General features: G+C 35.0%; 1 non-coding gene across 1 annotated transcript; it reads left to right on the plus strand.

The window, feature by feature from the left end:
• The first annotated feature begins 813 nt into the window (after positions 1-813).
• Trnak-cuu lies at positions 814-886 on the plus strand. Its single transcript has one exon. It is a non-coding gene; the product is annotated as a tRNA-Lys (tRNA).
• Positions 887-18,769: the final 17,883 nt, after the last annotated feature.

An 18,769-nucleotide genomic window follows, 5' to 3' on the forward strand; every position in this document is an offset into this window, starting at 1 on the left:
TTGAAGCATGTTTCCTTCCTCCATGGCTTCTTTTTTACATGTCAAATTTTGGATTATGAATTCGTGTTAATAACGTCACAAAACCATAATTCCTAATCAAAAGCCGAATATTGAAAAAATGTGGAAACCATAGATGATGTCCAATTGCACTCTTGGAGATCAAATATTTCTATATAGATATGTGGTGTATGGCAGTTTTTATGAAAATGGAGAATGGATTGAGTCATTCGTGACAACACTGAAAGTAGCAACAAATATTTTGTTTCTATTTTTTTTTTTTTTTTTTTCTTGTTTCTATTTGGGAGGTAATCTATACTAGCTCTGCCTTGTCTGTAGTTTCTTCAGCTAATTTTTTAATCAACAGTTTCCCCTTAGGTACCTAATCTACCTATTTAATAACAACTTACAAACAAATTCACAAGATTCATGCACGATGGCCACGATGAAACAAATGCCTAAAAGGCAGGTAGGTACGTAGAATCGTAGATATCAGACTTCTCTTTCGTTTCACATTGTTACCAAACAGAACAAAATTAAAAAAAAATTGGTACTTTGCTATAATGATGAAAAACAAATTTTGTGGCATTGTGGTTCTTCCAATTGAAACAATTTCTAACTAAGTATTAAGCTATAGATTTCCTGTTTTAATCAAAAATCACGAAACAATGTTGAATATTAATATTGCATAAGAATCTTCTTCGGTGATGGTTAATCCACTCCTGGACATAGCCCCCTTCAAAAATAAAATATTAAAATTATTTATAACTAAACGAATTACAGTTCATGAGCGACAAAAATAAGCCGTTGCCACAAGCCCGGCTAGCTCAGTCGGTAGAGCATGAGACTCTTAATCTCAGGGTCGTGGGTTCGAGCCCCACGTTGGGCGAAAAACTTTTTGTCCATTTCTAACAATTACATTTTGTATACTTGAAAATAAGGTGGACAGTTGAATCAAGTTCGATCTATTTCATTCGATGCTTCAATAATTCGAGTATCAAACTACATTCTGAATATCCCAAATATAGTATCCCGGATGTGGAACTATGATCATTATTCAATTCGTTTACTTTCCAAAACATCAAAAAGCGATTCTGATATATTTAGATATCTATCCTAAGTTCAGAGTTTCTCGAAGCTTTGACTTGCTGTCAGAAGAATTTGAGATATCTTTCATTCATGCGCTTATTTGAGATCTTAGAATTATATAAAAGATGCGATTAATTATGATAAACAAAATATCGCACTGGCAAAAGTCTAGCGCAAGAGATAACCACAGAGAAACACTTTATTCGGATACAAAATGTCATGTCGATCGAATTCGTAGTAGAGTCATTGTGGTTAACGGACGGAAATTGTGAATAGAACCTGACCATGACAGACTATTCCTTGAAGTTTCAAGATGATCAATGAAATGTTTCGATTGTTGCCATCATTCCTGCTAAGAAACAGCAGGTTCCTGAATTGAAGGAACAAACAAACATGACAGATTCCTCGGATTATTTTAGAAAAGAGTCTACACAGTGATTTTTTTTTCTAAAAAAGTGATCGCTTCTTTCCTCCAGAACTTTTTTACTGGACCACTGGAAATTTAGTAAATGTAAAAAAAAACTTCGGTTCAGTACTTTTTGGTTTCTTGTAATTCTGTCGTATCTGCTACCGATTTCGGGGAACAAATTAATTCCATAGTAAGTAATCCTTTTTTCAAAAATATTTCTGATATTTTATTGTTTTCTCTAGTACTGAAATTACTCTCTTACGCCTCTTCTCAAATTTCTTCCACATTTAATTTCGGGCTAAATTACCTCGACTGCCTTTTAATGTTTGCAATGAGTGCAAAATGCTTTACACGTATACGGTCACTGGTCAGTGTGTTCACAAATTCATGCCATATTTATTCATGAAGCGGTTCGAACAGTCGAGATTATTAAACGATTATTACTGGGTGGAGCCGACTGCTCACCGCCGTTGATTCGGTACCGATACCCGGAGTCCATCAAGGCAACATAAACGCGATTCTTGCGCAATTTATGCCGTTTTGATGAACGCGACCTCAACGTCCGCGTATACTCTCCCATAAATCATCCCGATAGAAAACACTGCAACACCCCGGCGAAAACCTGACCGGTCGTCATTAACAACGCAGCATATGAAGCAATAAAACGTCAAATTTAAAGGGTTATAAAACCGACCATTTTATTATTTGAGAAACAGTAGCAATATCATAGATACAATCTGAAACGCGCAAGCGGGGCCGCCGGACCGGTAAGGAAAAAACAAACGGACGTCGAAACAACCGACGAATGTATAAAGTATATATGAGATGGCCACTAGGATCGGCTCCTTTTCATCGAGAGTCATTGCTGATCGGATCAAAACGGCGTGGGGAGTTTCGAGAACTAATAACTATAAAAGTTTGGGAAATTACGACGGCGATTAATAGGAAATATGGGGAATATTTTACGGATGCATAGATCGGATATTAAAAGTTTCGAAGGCAGCGTTCCGCATGATGTTTATGTTTTTCGCAGTCTTGTTTGATGTGGATCTTCTTCGAGGGAAGTTCTAGCGGAAGATTGGTTGGTGTTTCGAAGTTTTAGACGTTAACTGGCCGTTGGCTTGAAGTGCGGAAGGGATGTTATACTGACGATATCCTTTTAGAGGGAGTATGATTTTTATGGCGTTATAAACCATTCTTTGTATGTACCGTGATGATTTGATTGATCATTTTATTCGAGTAGATATTGAAGTTGAATATCACGGAAACTAACTAAAATTTTACTTATGATATAAGTAGGGACGTGAAAGCATTGCAGGTGGAAGTATGGAGAACATATAATAACTAATTCTTCGAATCTATTCCAATACAAATGTTGATTCCAAGCTCACAGTTTGTTCCTAATTCAAGAAGCAGTCACATGAATACAAAATATATAGTGCTCAAATAGTAAGATCTGATTGTATGCATGTATGCACCGGCAATAGGATCTCAATGAACTTTATCACCTTTCTGATGGCTATATCCATCACTTAGTCCGACTTTAAAAACCTGGTGCCAAGGTGTTGTATCCTTTTCCGGTGAACAGCTTCACATTTGCATAGCTTGGCTCAGTTCCTGTTTATTGAGTCAGAGAACTTTTTTAGTCCAGCTCGTCGAGTAGGAGAGAAATGACTTAGTTTGTCTTTGATCATTGATTGTCCGCCAGAGCGCAAGCTTCTTCTTTTGTTCTTATTCTTCAACTGCTATCGCTTCATGACAAGATGGTTCTGGCCTGACGAAGGAGATTGATCCTGCTGATTTATTTCCTGTTATACCGGACTGGCCAGGCACCCAAATTAGGTTGACCTGGTTTCTTTGTCCGAGTACGTCGAAGGACGTTTTATATTCCCAGACTTACTTTGACTTAACTAGTCGGGAGCTGCACATAGATCCACCTTACCTACAGGTTAACATTGCCCACAAATCTACTTTGGCCATCTTTCAAAATTGTGCTAACACTGTTAACGGAGAAAGTTTCGTCTCACGATGGAGCTGGACCTTGCGAACAAACCAGGGTTCTCTTGAATAAGCCAATTGCTGCGACATTTTTCCAGACAGCTTACGTCGTCTTAAAGGTCATTGGTTGCCAAGCAGAGGGCTTCTGACTCGGCATGATTGCATTGTCATCTGCATATATGGCTAGAGAAATTCAATCAGAATTGTGGATGTCGGCTGTGTATGCTGTATGTAGGACACTACCTTATGGGGTTCGGAGATCACTAGAGTTAGAGATTGTCATGAGGTTTTTTGCTTTGGAGGTGATATTCTGCAGAAAGATTCGGATGAGTTGACACGTCGGAAAATGCACTTTCTCTTCATGAAGTTTGAAAATGACACCCTCGTTCCAAACGTTTTCGAAAGCTATCAAAATATCGAAAACTATTGCAGCAGTCACTTACTTCCATTTGGAACCATTTGATGCATATTGCACAACTTGAAGCAGCTGATCTATAATAGAGTGCTCGGAACGAAATCTAAACTGTTCAACTGGGGGAATAGTCTTGAGCCTGATGATATGAGTAGATGATATTTTCGTTGACTTCCCCAATTGATAACAGAAGGCTGATCGGACGGTGGTTGAGGGAATTTTTGGTCTTTTTCTGACTTCGGAGTGAATATCACCTATCTATCTGAAAAATATCCAAATTTTAGAATACGATTACACATACCATATAGCGAGAACATCAACAGCCTTGTCTTGTAACCCTTCCAGAGTATTATTTGGGATTCCATAAGGTTCAAGGCTATTCTTCTCTTGGAGGCGAAAGAATATTTCAAAATTCCCATGTGTTGGTCTACTCTTTGATGTCTTCGTTTTCCGTGATATAATCTCATTTTCGTATATTTCCATTTCATCCATGTGGTCTAGGTCTGCATCGGCAATGTTTGGTTTGTATTGGAGTTGCAGGTTGTCAGCAAATACTTCATTTTTTATCGTATGTGTCGATTATTCGGCCGATTGGTCCATGGATTGGTGGGAGGATCGTATATTTTGATTTCAAAACTTTTTCTATTCTCTAGACTGAATTGTCCCTATCGCGAAAGGTTGAAGCATCTGCTTGCATTGTTCACTCCTGTATTCTTTCAGGGTCTGAGTTGTAATTTATATACCGCTCTTTCATCGGTTTGATCTGTGGATGTGCCTTGATTTTCAAAAACGAATAGAGTATATATGCCTAATCTTCTTTTCTGGCAGAGTGTATTTTTCCAGATTTATTACAGTTGCTATATGGGATTGGAATATTTCAATATTGATGCGATTAAAATAAAGTGCAATCAGATTATTAACTGCATTCTCACTATATTGATCATTTTTGAGGCTCACACAAGTGCTAGGTGATCATCTCTCGTTGACGTCTTCAATGTCAAATACCACTTCTTGTCCTCTAGTTATTTTCAAGAATCGTATCTCCATTAATACTGAAAAGTGCTTATAAATTATATTGTCACAGTATATTTCTTCTTGTTTTTGACTAGCTATTCTCGAATATCTAATATTGATGATTAAAAATTCTGGACTAACCAATGAGGACATCTGACACTGACGTCTGTCTATTCTTTCCATAAATCGAGAGGATATCAAGTTTTATCTATCTGGTCGCAATAATGATAATATTTCTCTTCCCCAGTTTCACTGTGATCCATTAATTTTCATTCTGCAATATTGTGCTATTATGAGAAAGGAGACCATCCCCATTTGAGCCTCCAAGAATCGATACAGACCGATACTGAATTCTTTTCCCCCTTCGTAGACTTTTTTGTGTCGAAAACCCGAAAGACAATCGAAAAATATGGAACTTCGTCTCTGTGAAGCGGTGTCTGACAGACGCGTCGTTTCAGCCTTCTACGTTTTCAATTTGACTAATGGATTTGCAGATCGAGGATCATTTGCCAATCCTTGGTATATAAAAGAATCGTTCGAGAAAACAGAAGACTTGAATTTCTCTGAGAGTATTATTAATTTATTAGACGACACTGTTATTTTTATCATATTTCTAGTAATACTTACGACGAAAAATGAAGGAGTTGGTATAGAAATGATAGCTATAATGAGCAATTTCTTGGTCATGTCATGTCATGAGAGAAAATATTATATGAACATCAATTTTTTCTTCAAATCAACAGATCCAAAATATCTCCAATGGTTCCCGAGATATCTTGAAGAAACTTTAAATTGAAATTTTTTTTTTCTGTATAACTCAATTGTTTCGGGCGATAACTTCACGAAATTTGGTTTGTAGCCATTATTCAATAATGAGATTCTGATGCTGTCTTCAGATTATTTTTTTTCCATCGTTTCAGAGACTCGATAGTCAATTTTTTTTCCTATGGACTCCATGTTGGTTCTTGTTATGGGGTGATGAAAAAAAAAATTCAACAATGTATCACACACCACAAAAATATCGACTCTAGCTACGCAAATTTGAACTTTCTTTGTTTAAGTAATAGGCTGGTGCCAGAATTTTCAAATAAATTGTTACTTTTTTCAGTTGTTATGTGAAACCATCACTTGAGTTTTGTGAAAACCTGAATCCTGTTTGATAAGTAAATTCATATCAATTACATAATCATGCTGATATCAATACTCTACATAGCGTGCAACTGGCAATGTCGGTTAGAAATTGTTCTACATAATTTGAAAAATTCAAGGGATGGTTTCGCCTAACAACTGTCAACAAAGTTTTTCGACAATTCTGGCTGACTCAAACAAAGAAATAACAAGGAAATTCAATTTTGCGTGGCTGAAATCGATATTTTTGTAAAGTGTAAGTAGAACGCTGAAGCCAGAAATATCAAATAACTTTGTTGACAGTTGCTACGTGAAAGCATCACTTTTTTTTAAATTATGTAGAACAACTTCTACAGACATTGTCAATTGTACGTTATGTAGAGGATTGGTTTCAGCAATAATTATGTAATTGATAGAACGTTATTTATTGAATAGGATTCAGGTTTTTACAAAACTCAATTGATAATTTCACATAACAACTGAACAAAGTAACAAGTTATATGACAATTCTGGCACAAGCCTACTAGAATATTACTTCATCCGAACAAATTACGAGAAAGGCAACCAACATTACATCCTACCTACTCGTAGTATTACTTCATCTCATCACCGCAGCGCTGTAAGCGCTCAAGCGGTTACGAGGCCATCGAGGGCTATCCAAAGAATGAACAAGAATAAATCTTCAATGATCTAGAGCGAATTACAGAGGTCTTACCTAAGAGATCATTCCTTCTGATATCACGAGATTGCTCGAGAAAACGTTCTAGAGATTATATTGAACTATAAAACCTAAACTGTGTATTAGTGAATTTTCTGCAAAACCTGCAAATACAACACATAGCTAGACTCGATTTTTTGGTAGACTGTGTAAGGTTGTTGAATTCTCAATTGTTTTCTTCATTACCTCATAAGACGAACCAATATGGCGTCCATTAGGAAAAAAATTGAAATCGCGTCTCTAAAATAATAGAAAACAGAAAAATCTTACGACACAATAAGAATCTCTATATTGGATAATGGCTACAAATAGAATTTCATGAAGTTATCTCCTAAAAAAAATAATTATATAGAAGGAAAGAAAATTTCGATTTTTAGTTTTTTCGAGATAACTCGGGAACAATTGGAGATGCTTTGGATCTGTTAACACCAACACACTATTCTCTAAATAGCGCAACTTTTTGTTATTCAAGCCACCCTGTATTTCTAACGGTTTTCGATATCAATGTAGTTCCCCTACAAATAGTTCTAACAGCAATTTTCAGTGATATTTTGTAACCAGAAATAATAATAATAATAATAATAATATATTTATTTCCATAATCAAAACATACATTGAAAAGAAAATACGTCAATATAACTTAAGAAACTATGCAAAACTAAAACGTTCAGATTTGAAAAACAGAAATCAAGTACTCCTCGACATTGTATGGTTCCAGATTTATCAATAATTTTTTTATTTGATTTTTGAAAAGGTTTCCTTTTAGTATTTGATAACTCCTCGGGAGCTTATCAAACAGCTTCAAGCACATATATTCCACATTTCTCTGCGTCAGTGAAAGTGAATATCTGGGAAAGTGAAACGGGTGGATGCGCCTTGTTCTATTGGAATTCTCATATTCCCGAAACAGATCATGGTTTTTCTTAAAAAATAATAAGCATTTTAGAATATAAGTTCCGGCAGTTGTAAGTATTCCCTGACTTTTAAAATGTCCGCGACAAGATGTCCTCGCAATGAAACCAAGCATGGTTCTGAGTGCTCTTTTTTGGACCACAAAAATAAAGCCACGACTGGACGTTCAATAATTACTGAATGGACTATACCGATTGCAATAGTTTTATATGACGCTGACAAACTGGATGGAAGTTTTCTGTAGTTTTTCCGCCATACCAACGGAGCCCTTCATCAGACTGTGAACTATTCATTTTCAACACTTTCTCGGGCCCCCGACACCGTGGCATCGCCTAGCCGTGTCAATTTTCAGCATTCCACTCGGAGCATTACGGTGTTTATGGGGGTCAAATATTCCAATTTACCGACTGAGTCAGAATTTATTGTCTTATATTCAGTGCTAAATATTCGGTCGATATGAACTCTTCCCGCCCGGACTGTATAATTTTATTGCCAATTTTTGGGTTATTCATAACGCTCCTGAGACCGTATTATGTGGAGTAACATGGAGTGGATGGCGTCTTTATTAGAAATTGGTCGATTTGAATATTGGGAGTTTGATGGGGCGGAAATTTTTTGGGGGTGGAAGAAGATATTGCCTCGTTCACACCACAACGAGGTTGGAGGATAAGGGGGTTTCTGGAGAATTTCGTATTATGAGCTGGGATATATGTCACTGTAATCACGGTTAATATATTTATATGGTTTATTATTTCTTGTATTTTCATTTTGTTCGATAATACAGTTATGATGAGCCCCTTATATCATGTGACGTTACTTGAAATAATTGTAATTAAATTATCCACTACAACACTCTCCTAATAGGTTCCTGCAGATATCATGTATTGAATATTTCAATTTGTGGAGAAATATGTATTCCATTTCAGATGAAAAGTTTACATATCAGACATTTACTTATTTGAACGACAAAATCCGTATTGAAAGAAATGATTGATAATTGCACTGACTGCAATTATTATCAAAGTTAACACCACGAGTGATTTAAATACACTGCGCGAAAAAATTAACGCACATTCTGAAAATATCAATTTCAATGAAAGTTAACTCTACATTGACTTTATAACTTATTTTTTAAGTTCTCTCGGGATGGTTTTGAACGAAACAAGACACATTAAATGGAAGAAAAATTCAGGATTTCACCGAATCTTATGTGAAAGAAGAGAAATAAACAATTTTCAAAATACTGGAATGCTGATAAGTGATTTAATACTTGGTATTTCCACCCCTTGCGTTAATTACATCTCGGCAACGACGGTTCATACTCAAAATGAGTGATCTTAAAATGTTCTGATCTAATCCTTCCCAGATTTCTCTGAGTTGGATTCCTAAGTCATTGAGAGTAGCTGGATGATTTTCTGAACTTCTCAGCCTTCTATTGAGGTTGTCCCAAACCTGCTCAATCGGATTGAGATCTGGACTTCTGAACGATGCGCGCACGATGGAGTCTGTCATTATCGTCCATAAAAATGAAATTTTCACCAATGTATGCTCTTCAAGAATGTTCCTTTTATACCTATCAGCATTCATAGCTCCATCATCAACGACCACTAGGTCTGTGCGAGCAGTCAAAGATATTCCACCCCATACCGTAATCGATCCTCCCCCGAAACCAGTAGTATTCAGGAAATTGCACTGAGCATTACTTTCATGTGGACGTCTGTATACAAGGGAACGTCGATCACAATGATAGAGGTAGAATCTAGACTCATCTGTGAAGAGAACTCTTTCCCAATCAGCCTCTTCCCCTCTCGCAAAATCCAAACCCGCCTTCGATGGGCTGGGGTAAGAGCTGGGCCTCTTGCCGCGACACGAGGCCTCAAATCATATTCTCTGAGGCGATTTCTTATTGTCTGAGTGCTAATTTGCACACCATGAGTTTGCTCAAGCTGATTTTGAAGGAGGCGAGCGGTTGCAAACCGTTGTCTCAACGAAGAAACTCTCAAGTAACGTTCTTGAATGGCAGTTGTTAACCGTGGTCTACCCTGTCCTGGTCTTCGGACATTCATACCTGTCTCCCTGAATCGCTGCAACATTCTGGACACACTTGCACGGGAAACTCCAAATCTTTCTGCAATTCTTGTGTATGTTCACCCTTCTTCTAGCAAAACTACCGCTTGGGCACATTCCTCTTGGGTCAAATTGCGTGTTTCGCATTGCATAGCGATTGTAGAAAATCAAACGAAAGAAAAACTATTGATTACTAGAATTGATCGAGAACAACTGATTTCAGAATGGAGCCAATAAATTAAAAATTTGATCATCTCATCTTTCTTTATTCCTGCTGGGAAAAAACATCTGTATTGAAGAAAAACGTTGAAAGTGGATAACATATGCATGCATAATTCTGATAAAAATAATCATCAGTGAGAACACCTTCAGTTGTAGAATAAATTTGAGATTTCCATAATGTGCGTTAAATTTTTTGCACAGTGTATTATCGATAATTTTTTCTTCTAAACGAAAACTTGTTTATTTGGCAAAAATATGGAATAAACCGATTGATAAAACCACGGGTCCGTTAGGACGAGTGATTTTATCTATATTCGGTTTGTTCGAATGTTTTTGCCTAAAATAAACAAGTTCGAGTGATGAAAATAAAAAATTATCTGATAGAATTTGAAGAACGAGTTGTATTTGAGAGGATTATTCTTTTCAACAATTTGAATGTTCAATATTTTATTGGTTGATGGCACTGAATCGGTAACTTCACTGAAATATTTCAAAATCGTTTCATATCAATCAATCGAATTCATTTCATAAGGAATGTATGATTTCCCATATTCTGCATTATTTCAATCATCGATAGTATTATCACTTATGCGTAAAAAGTAATAAATCAATTTCATTTCAGGAAATCCATATCGATAAATTTTCAGTGGAATATTCAGTCCTTGGATTGAAACTCTCAATTTCAAAAATTTATTCAGGAAGTACGAAAAATTCATTCTTCAAATAACTCACTATTGAGAATAGCCAACCAAAAACGATAAAACCTTCCTTAATGCGGGAATTATTCAGTTATCTCCCGAAAAATCAACAGCGTCTAGAGAACTGAAATCACGAAATTATAATAATGGAATGTCGGAGTCATAACATGATCTTATAAATAAATAACGTTTTCATTAAATCAGGACCATATGGCTCTTAAACTACTGTCCATAAATCCAGATATATAATGAGAATTTATGTGTATGTTAAACTGTTCCTATCTTTTTTTTTTCTTCTGAATGTCATCCACAATGGCCGCGAGCTCAAATAATAAAACCAACAAAGCTTGTCAACATATACAAGATGGATTTCTTTTGGGAAAATTGTGCAGTCGGCCAGTTCGGTCTTGATGAGATTAGTAAATCAGATATGAAGATGAATGAAGGAATAAATATCTCATAGTTGAATAATTATATTTCATTGAAGGAAATAATTGATTAGGTTTCGAACATGTGTCCGTATTTCAATTACCATTTTATTCAATTCAGTTAACAACAAATTTTCGAACATAGGTTCGTTTTATATTATACGCTCAAGAACTTGAGTTACAACATAAAACGTCATAAAGGGTATTTTTTAGAGCTATATAGAACTTTAAATTGCAATAAAACAACGATGGATTATTCGATTGACATCAATTTTATTTATCCACAAGATAATCTTGTGGCATTACATTTTAAATATGATTTCTGGTATATGACCGCCACGGCTGGCTCGGATGTAGTCCAATCTGGACGTCCAATTTTCGATGACTTTTTCCAACATTTGTGTCCGTATATCGGCAATAACACGGCGAATATTGTCTTCCAAATGGTCAAGGGTTTGTGGCTTATCCGTATAGACCAATGACTTTACATAGCCCTACAGAAAGTAGTCTAGCGGTGTTAAATCACAAGATCTTGGAGGCCAATTCACAGATCCAAAACGTGAAATTAGGCGGTCACCAAACGTGTCTTTCAATAAATCGATTGTGGCACGAGCTGTGTGACATGTTGCGCCATCTTGTTGGAACTACAACTCCTGGACATCATGGTTGTTCAATTCAGGAATGAAAGAGTTAGTGATCATGGCTCTATATCGATCATCATTGACTATAACGTTCTGGCCATCATCGTTTTTGAAGAAGTACGGACCAATGATTCCACCAGCCCATAAAGCGCACCAAACAGTCAGTTTTTCTGGATGTCACGGCGTTTCGACATACACTTGAGGATTAGCTTCACTCCAAATGCGGCAGTTTTGTTTGTTGACGTAGCCATTCAACCAGAAGTGCGCTTCATCGCTAATGGACGTAGTGCGCGATACGTATTCTGCACAGAACCATTATTTTCGAAATAAAATTGCACTATTTTCAAGCATTGTTCAGGCGTGAATCTATTCATGATGAATTGCCAAACCAAACTGAGGATAAATCACTTGACAACTGTTAAATCGGTCGCCATCTCGAACAGTAATGCCAACTTAAAGTTATATACCTCGAAAAAAAACACTCGTTACAAACTACAGAAATTTCTTGTATCTTCCCATAATTGTATTAATACAGGGTAATTCATATCATTTGTGAACCTCATGGATGCAACACTAAAATTTGCGAACACAATTTGCGTTTATACTTTACACGAAAATTCTTCGCCATTGAGTAAAGTTATCCTCCATTCATACTTTCATTTCATCTGTTCACATGAATTTAATGGTAGGATATTCTACCACGCCCATATTTGATGTTCACCTGCTATATCCTCGACAATATCAGGTGGACTGAATGTGGTCCACTGTCTCGAATCCAGACATCGTCATATTTGTCCCAAGATATAAATCATAATAGTCTCGAGTTTACGCAGTCACGATAAAAGAGTGCTCAGGTAACAAGATTTTATTGCCTAATATTATTAAATCGTTATTTTATTAATTTATGTAGATAGTGGCTTCGTATAACAATGTGACTTTATCGTTTCTTTGTGTTTGTTTGAATGTATATATGAAACCATTACTGGGCTAATACTGAATGATATTTCTCGGATTCAGGGCCGCAGCTTCATGCAAAGGACGCTTTCAGACAAATCAGAATTGGGAAAGTTTGATAAGTTATTAATTATTCGATCAAAAACGCTGAATATACTAATAGTTATAGTTTAAGGCGAAAACTCTCTTAACAGATTACTCAGTCATTTCGTCATGATGATAGTTAGTATTTTGTGGTGTCTTCCGGTCGTAAACACGATAACTCCTTAACTTAGAAACCCAGTAATTTGAATTTTTCAGGTTAAGTTTTCATGATAACTAGAAACTAGAAAATTCAGGAATATTATCGAAAAAAATACTTGATCCCTTTGTGATAACAGATCAACAAATTCAAGCACGGTGCGAAATTTCATCAGATTATCATAGAAAATCAAGACATGATATAAAAAAAAATCTAATATTTTATACACATCGTCGAAAGTCTTGGCCCCACCATCAACTCTCAATTTGTTGAATGCAACATGGCAATTTTTTGTGTGTGGAATCTTCATTACCTTATCACTTAAATGAAAACAATAAACCAGCAAAAAATGTTTCTTGATCGAGAGAAGAAGTTAATCAGTTCTCAGTGAATAACGAGAGTTGTAATATTGAGAATATTCTGTGGAAAATGCCGGGACATCCAATTTCTCAGTTTGACAACAATATCCAGAGAATGAACTGGCTAGCTATTTCACCAGACTTGAATCCAATTGAGCACTTGGTATTACTTAGGGAGATCAATATCCAATCGCCAAAACCCACTTTCAACTGGAATTGAGTTAAGCCCTTCAGGAATAATGGAACGATATGCCTGAAAATTTCATTAATGACTTATTTCTGGGATGCCTAGGCGTATTGGGTAGTTGTTTGAAAGAAGGGGTGGTAACACAGACTATTGAATTTGGATTCAGTTGTGGAATAGATATAATAAATCAAAAGTAAATAATCGATAAATTCAGATTTTTACTCATTTATCCTATTTTCTATCAAATATATTTTAGTTGAAATAGAGGAAAATATTCATCTCATTGCCAGAACATATACCTAAACAAATTCCCTCAAATTATAAACCGATACGGCCCTGTGTAAACCATTCCATACAAATTATTATTGCACGTTCGTGGTTGAAAAAAATCAACATTATAAACTGGGCAGGAAAAGATGTTTATCACTTTTATATATTATTTATCAAGATCCCTGTCATGGTTTATTATTTGACTTATACGTTTTATTTATTGTATTTCATTCAAGAAAGCATACGATCTTCAATGAATCATAAAATTCTTATTATTAAATGGAACAAGGTGAAAAGTTCCGAGGAATACCAAGTTGTTTGCCAATGACAAATATATGTCCGTTCATCATGAATGGAGCATGTTAAGACGCTAAAGGTGGAAGACTAAATGAAATTAAAAATATTGAATTGAATTTCAGAAAAAGGTGGTGAAAAAGCTTGCTATTGATATAAGTCACAAGTTGCAGACATCTGAGTAGATCATAATATGAGTGATACATATAGATAAGACTTTTCAGCTGAAATTATTAAGTAGTCATTTCAAACCTCGATTCAAACTCCCTAAGAGAATTCAGATTATCTTCTTGTTATTTCAAGTGGTCTCCATTTCATATTGTCAAAATGAATGTTTCCAAATATTTCGATGATTTCTTTGATTTGGTTTATCTTTATTTGATGTTATTAGTAGATATGAAGTACAGTTGAGTAATCTTATCCCTTTGAAATTGTATGAGTGAAAAGTTTAGACAAAAATGAAGATTACTCACTAGGCTATTTCACAAGCAAAAACAAATTCAGGGCATGCCATTTGAAAAAATGGAGTTATTAACATTTTTTTGAAGGTAATTTGTTGAAAATTGCTTTCTTTCGAGCCACCTGTACAGTGGCCCGTGAATTTGCAAAAGACATGACAAATTTTCGGGAATTCAATATGAAATAAGTGGTACCATTATTTCGAACAAAATTTAATCTTTAGTTCAAACATTTGAAACCATGAAATTTTTGGAAAAAAAACCTAAGTCAAAAAAACACATATTTTTACGATCTCTTCATTTCGACTACCACTTACCGCTACAGCCATCTATTGCAAAACGGCGGAAGCCAAGTTGTACACGTAATATTCGAAAAATTGTTGAAATATGGTTATTTTTGAACTCGTCTCTACGTGGGTTTGATGAAGTCTTGATGCAACTAATACTTCCTTCCTTTTTATTATTATAAGTATTATCACTTATAATACACATGTTATGTTCAGTTAGGTACTGTGGTTTGAGGATATATTATCATGTTCCGAAGGTTGTAAGGTTGTTTTGATCATCTTTACAGATTCCATCGCCGCCTACACACGAGTTGCATGTAACAATCCTTGTCCCAATCAAAACTATCGCAATAAAAATCACTCACTGCCATTCCCATTCACTTGACAAAGCATGTAGTTCACACCTTACATTTTAATGAGGCGGTCTTTTTGTAGTGTGCTAAGAAACTGTTTGAGATGCGGAGTAGGTAGCCAGGTTGATCACTCTATTGCATTGTGACAAGGTCCGATTTTTTTTGTGGGAAATATTCGATTTTGATTGACGATAGATATCTTTGAGTTATTGGACCGGGGAAATATCAAGGAAAATACGAAATAATAAAATACCTACTCAACTGATACAATACAAATGGAAATATAAGGTTCGAATTTAATTTTTTCCACAATCGAATCACTGTTATTAAAGAATGCCAAAATTTTAGTTTATATTTAACAAAAACCTTTAGTAATCGTTTCAGGTTCACATTTCTAATTACCTTCATATCACTTTGGGTTAACGTTTTCGGATATACAAAAATATATACCGCATTGTCTTTTCGAAAAGTAAATCCAAACCATCATTTAGGAGGACAAGGTGTGCATTTATGTAGCACAAAATCGGATATGTGCATAGGAAATATTGACGATACACCATGATGATTCCCCAAACACGTATCTATTGCTGCGGTTGTGATGAATACAGCTATCATTCGCAAAAAGCTTTTACATAGTCTCAATATTTTCTGAGTGCAAAATCCGTCAGAATAATTCGAGAGCCATATGATAATTTATTTTTGTGAGTGATCGTTCCCCGAACAGTTCGTTCCCCGAACAGTTCGTTCAATAGAATATCATGTGATCATGCGAACCAGATCCAGGGAAACTTCAATGAGTATATCGAAAAATATTACGCAATATTAACTCCACAAAATTTGAGGAGTTGCGATTTTGAGTAAGATTTGAAATATAAATTTCAAATTTTCTTCAAAACTTCAAGATCTTGAGAACCATAAAAAATTTAAGTAGATTCGAATATTGGGAGAAAATAACCAATTTTTCTATTACAATAGATTCGATTGGGTTGGGACTTTGCGGGTATATGGAATAACATATTGATAGTATTCTCAGAACTGAAGATAATTGAATCAGAAAATCGAAAAAAAATTGTTATACTTTGGTGACAAAGAACAAGTATTCACCAAGTGGTCAATGGTTTCTTCTACACTTTTCAAACTCACATAGTGAGCTTTTAATGCAATGCCATTTGAAAAGCACACTATTACATTTCATATAATTTAAATTGAAGCAAAGTATTAATCCATAAATGTTTGCGTGACTTCAATCTGCCCGTTCTAGTATCTGGGAGTATCTTGACTGCAACCTGTCTACGAATATGAGGCGGAAGTATATGTGATAGCACTGGCAACCAATCTAAAGGTGTAGATATAATAGTTCCACTGATAATTCTCATAGAAACGTTAAGCTGTGCATTAATTTTATGAACATGAGCACTATTAAACCAAACAAAACAACAGTATTCAGCAGTAGAAAAAGGCCAAAGGTGCCGTAAGAAGAGTGTTGGCATCAGTAGCATATAAAGAATAAGCTAAATTTTGAAGTATAATATTTCCCGACTTCAATTTCATATGCTAATTTTCCAAGTGGATCTTGAAATTCAAAAATGAAACAAGTTTAACTCTCAGATATTTGGGAGTATAATTATGATTCAAGACAATTTTCTATATTTTTGTTGGTTATTCAAATGGAAGCAGAAAACTTCTAGTTTATTTGGATTAGGGCGTGACAGCCACTCAAGAAAATATGTTTTCATAAGTTTTAGATCTTCGTTTGAAGAATTCCAAATAATTTCGAAATCAGAATAATGAAAAAATAAGTTATCAGAGATATCACACAAGAATAAATTGGAAAGTATGGGAGACAAAACCGATCCTTGCGGAAATCCATTATTCAACGTTTTGAAACTACAACTTTTCTCATCAACAAAAACACGAAGTCTCCTGTCAGATAACGTATTCTCGATCAAAAGAATCATTTTTCCTCAGTTCAAATGAGAATGTTTATTTATCAAACCATCTTTCCACACTGCATTATAAGCTGCAGATAAATCCACAAAGGCAGCTTCTGTTTTCAATTTATTATTAAAACCCGATTTAATGCAAAAAGTAGGTGAGACTAAGAACCTGATCAGAATAATTTCTGTTTTTTCTAAAAACTCCCTGACAAATCTGCACAGCATCTTCAACATATAGTTCAGTCCGGAATAGAATCAACCTTTCCTTTCAAAAAGAACACTCAAAAGACTTATTGGACGATAACTACTTGGATCGGAAATTATTTTCAAGACTTAGCAATTACTTTTGCTTCACGAAATTCATTTGGAAAATTACCTGAACTCATCATCATAGAAGGATAAAAGTCAAGATAATGCCTTTATTCAATAGCAGTAAACTCTTCCATATTGAATGAACGATGAATAACTTCTACATTACAGATGACGGTGTCCTCAATCGATACAAATTTTTTCTCTTCTCTCTTACTTTAGATCTGCAAATTTTCGAATTAGAAATTTTTACGAGCCGGAGTGCAATAAATCCTGGATCAATTTTAAAAGATGTTTCAACAATAGGAGCAGCTTCACCTCATTTCTGTAGAACATACTACTTCTTGACTCATGCCAGTAGAAGTTCCTAGTACTCACAAAGATTTATGAATTAACATTTGTGAATAATACGAACTATTCGAACTATTGGAACCTGTGTTTTATAATATGAACTCCAAAATTTGCATCCTCAGAAAATACAAAAAACACTACATATATGACAATAGCCTAAATTTCAACTCACCTACTGTGGTATATCGTACAAAAGTTTCCTTATTCTCTATCATGGCATCAACAGCTAATTTCTCACAATATTGGGCAGTAATAATGGCAATTGTAGGTTGTTTAGAGCTAGCCATTGTATTTGCATTGTATTTGCATTGCATTTGTTTAACTACAGTGACTTGAACATCCTGTGATTGTTGTCTAGTAAAAGCACCATGTTCTAAATTTTTAACCAAATTACGGAATTGCAATTCGGCTAAATGATGAACAACTTCTTCTTGATCCCATCCATTATCACTGAAAGTGAAAGAGTTTAGAAATAACCGACAAATAAATTAGATTAGATCTCAATAAAAATTAAAAAAATTACTAGGTACAGATTGATCATAATTGAAAATAAAAAATATATCCTACTTTGCAACATCCTGTATTGTAATGGGGTTTGGATAAGCTGATTCAATTAGATCCAAAACTTTCTCAACAGTCAGTAGTTTAATATTATCCAATGGTTCTTCAGCAGATACTGAAATAGAAATTCAACGTTACAAACAAATTAGAAATATGGTTTTCAAAAGGGACTGCAATAAAAATAAACAAAATAAATAAAATTCGAAGCACTTGAAAACTTTGGTAATCAACATGTAGAACCATTCATTCATTCAAAAACAATTTTGATTTTTACTGAGGTATTCCTTGATCACTTGTATTTATTAGAGGAATTCGTTAATTTTACAATGATGTATGCAATGACAAAAAACAGATATCATTATTGCGGAAGTGGTGTAAGATGAAAATGGAAGCTGAAGTGTTAATGAAGATTCTTCTGCAGTTAATAAGTCCAAAATACAACACCTCTACAAAGCAAACCTGTTTTAATCTGTCG

This window comes from Harmonia axyridis, chromosome 3, assembly GCF_914767665.1.
Source record: "Harmonia axyridis chromosome 3, icHarAxyr1.1, whole genome shotgun sequence".
In the NCBI taxonomy this organism is placed as follows: domain Eukaryota; kingdom Metazoa; phylum Arthropoda; class Insecta; order Coleoptera; family Coccinellidae; genus Harmonia; species Harmonia axyridis.